This window comes from Parus major, chromosome 4, assembly GCF_001522545.3.
Source record: "Parus major isolate Abel chromosome 4, Parus_major1.1, whole genome shotgun sequence".
Lineage (NCBI taxonomy): Eukaryota > Metazoa > Chordata > Aves > Passeriformes > Paridae > Parus > Parus major.
Genome location: NC_031771.1, coordinates 7457141 through 7460217, shown reverse-complemented (window position 1 = coordinate 7460217; position 3077 = coordinate 7457141). Strand labels below are relative to the sequence as shown.

General features: G+C 43.9%; 1 protein-coding gene across 7 annotated transcripts in view; it reads right to left on the bottom strand.

The window, feature by feature from the left end:
* JADE1 (jade family PHD finger 1) overlaps positions 1-3077 on the bottom strand; it is a 114878-nt gene that overhangs the window by 43068 nt on the left and 68733 nt on the right. Inside the window, exon 1 of one of the 7 annotated variants that reach the window (XM_015623814.3) lies at positions 434-451. The exons of 5 other annotated variants lie outside the window; for them this stretch is intronic. The gene's annotated coding sequence lies outside the window, so the exon portion shown is untranslated. Of the gene's footprint in view, positions 1-37; positions 57-433; positions 452-3077 lie in introns of those variants that run through there. One more of the 7 variants, XM_015623813.3, reaches the window with a different exon arrangement.

Here is a 3077-nt window from a genome sequence, read left to right as displayed (position 1 = left end):
CTCTCTCACACACACACACAGATTCCCTCTGACTGACGTTTGTACTTGTTATGGAGGAAGGACTCCGTGAATCAAACTCGTTTCTGGGTCACTGCTGCCACAGGGGGGAGCTGCTTTAATCCCCTGCCAAAACTGGAAGGCGAGGGAAGGGGGGAGAAATAATAATAATAATGCAGCGGCGGGGTGGGGAGGCGGCGGCGCGGCCCCCGGGGTGCCGCCGTTAACTCTTGGCGGGCCCGGCCGCACCGCGCGGGTTCCCGCCGCCCCTCGCCGCCGGAGCCCCCGGGGGAGCGCGGCCGCCCGGCTCCCGCCGCCTCCCGCCCGTGTTCCAGCGGGCTGGAAAATGCAGATGGGAGGCAACGCCGTGCGGCTGGCAGCTGGGAAACGATACGTGTCTGCACCCGCATCCCGCCCGCGGCACTGCTGGCCTTACCCTGCAACCATTAACGCTTCTCTCCAAAAGATTTAAGGCGATTTCGCAAGCAGGAATTCTAGCGCTGCACTGGCTCCCCGTGCAGAACGCATGAGTCACTATTTGTCAAGCAGAGAAACTGAGGGTACCAAGAGTTAAACGCTGTGGCCACATGCGTAGCGCATAATTGCCGGGGCAAGAATAAAACTGCACGCTCCCTATTCTCAGCCCCCAGCGTTATCCCTCTGGCTCGTTAACTTTGATACTTCTCAAAGACTAGAAAGAGCCAACACAATCTGCGGTTCAGTTCACATCTCTCTAGCAGGAGAGGAAATTATCTTAAATTGGCACCAAATGACATACTAAACTTCCCATTACCTAAAAAGCGTGTTTGAATGCAGATTTCCTTATTTTTCCACATAAATCGCTTTACCTCACGCCATACACCTGTGCTCCCTGAGTGAAAAACTCGCCCTTTTGAGCAGAATTCCTGAGCAGACATAGTCTGAGGTAATAAACACCACAGAGAAGATTCAACATAAGCTCAGACACAGAATTAAGGCGATCTGTGCAAAGTAATCCCCATAGTATGCAAATACAAATTAATGCAGCCTCCACAGCAATATCAGTCTGCCAAAGAATCGCACCTTAATTCTTAGTTCAGCAGAGGAATTGGGTCGTTTACTCATCTGTGCAAACCGAGTCATTCATTCTGCCTTCTCCCCCACCCACCTACCCAAAAATGAAACGCTATGTACATTGAATCCGCGCATCCTAAAAAGTTGTACTTTACTACAAAAACATCCTTCCCCCCGCGCCCCCCCTCACCCCCCGGAGATATTCTTTCACTTTGAAAATCAGACAGTCGTGGTTGTATTCACAGAACTCCCTGAAGCACCTTCTGGTTTCTAGAGCCTAAGACTTTGATTCCCTTGTTTTCTGCTACATGAAAATACAAAAAGGCAGACATTCCTCACTTTTTTCTCACACTTGCCTCAGCATCCAGACCTATAAAGATACCTGTTGGCATAGCTTTCTGTACATCAGCAGCCTAATTGGGAACATCCACGATGATCCATGCAACACACCCCACCATAGTACCTGATAATTATAATAAACTTACTGACACACCCCTGTCACCTTACCCCTGAACTTCCAGGGGTGTTAATTTTCAATACTGACTGAAGACTTAGTTGTTCTGTATTTCCTAAACAGCATATACCTGTTGCTGTGCCATGCTATAAACCCCAGAACAGAATAGGTCAGAGTTTTTCTCCTCAGTGGTCTGCAGGAGCTCAGGGATTACTTCTCACAAGTTGATGAAAAGTAATCACAGTTAGCAAAGCTACTGTCAATTGGCATTTACTATATAGAGGTATGCACTTCTACTGGGTCAATATGATGATTTTTCTTCTAAATAATTTTAAATAATATTCTCCATTGTAAAATATGGAAGAATCACAAGAAATGCTGTTTGTTCCGCTTTCCTGAATTCTTTCCAAGAACTTCAGAACAAGCTTCTGAGAAGAGCTTAAATGTGAATGGGCTCTAATTTCTCAAGAGGAATGACAGAAACTTTCCTGTCTCAAGCTCCTTGGATTTGAGGCAGTGTTTTTGTTTTCATGTGATTAGTTTTCCTTTGCATATATAGCCAAGTTTATATTACACCTTGTATTTTAGGAAACATTTCTCTTGGAAGCCATGTGAGGCCATACATTTAAGATAACATGATTGTTTTCACATTTAAGGTAACATTAATGTTTGCATGGTGCCATGAATGATGGGCTGTATTTTTAAAAAGTACCAACTATCTCCATTACTGTAAAAAACACCCCAAATGTGAGTCCTCTGCTTGCTTCCACAAGCATCTGGCCCAGTCTTTACAAGAAGGTAACACAACTGGAACAAAGATGCTGTTTCGTCTCTGAGTGTAGTGTATTCACAGAGACTCATCTGGAATAATACACTTCTGTGTTTTAAAAGAAAATATTTAAAAAAGAAACAAAGGTCTAGGAGATGGAAGAATTATTTTGGAAGTGATTGGAAAACAAAAAGGAAAGGTCACTACTTCACTACAGGTACGAAATCGCATACTAGTATAGCTATGGTCAAACAAGAGGGAGTAGTCTTCTGCTACCTGCACTGACTAAATGTCAAGATGATGAGGAAAATTCTGCTGTAAGTAGAGTCAGTAGAAGTTTTGACATCAGCCTTTGTCTCTAATAGGTATTTACCCTCTCAGCAAAGCAGGCACTTTGTTATAATAAATAACGTCATAAGTCTCTGTGCCTCTTTCACTTCTCTTTCTGTGAGTGTTACCATCTATTCCAGGAACACTCAGAGAATATGTATCAGGCTTAGAGTTAGGCTTTGTGCTAGTACACGTAACTTCTTGTCCCCTCTCCAAGTTTCATCAGATATACTCACTCATATATTAAACTTAATTTTAATTTTTTTATTGTTTGATTACTTTCTTAATGTCTCTCTCTTGGATTGGTAATATTTTAGCACATGCAAAAATTCAAGGAAAGACTATGTGGCTTTTCAGCACTCTTTTCCACCCTTTTGTGGAAATCTGTTGCTGTAGCAGTGGCTAATAAAATTCCTTCCTTCCTTCCTTCCTTCCTTCCTTCCTTCCTTCCTTCCTTCCTTCCTTCCTTCCTTC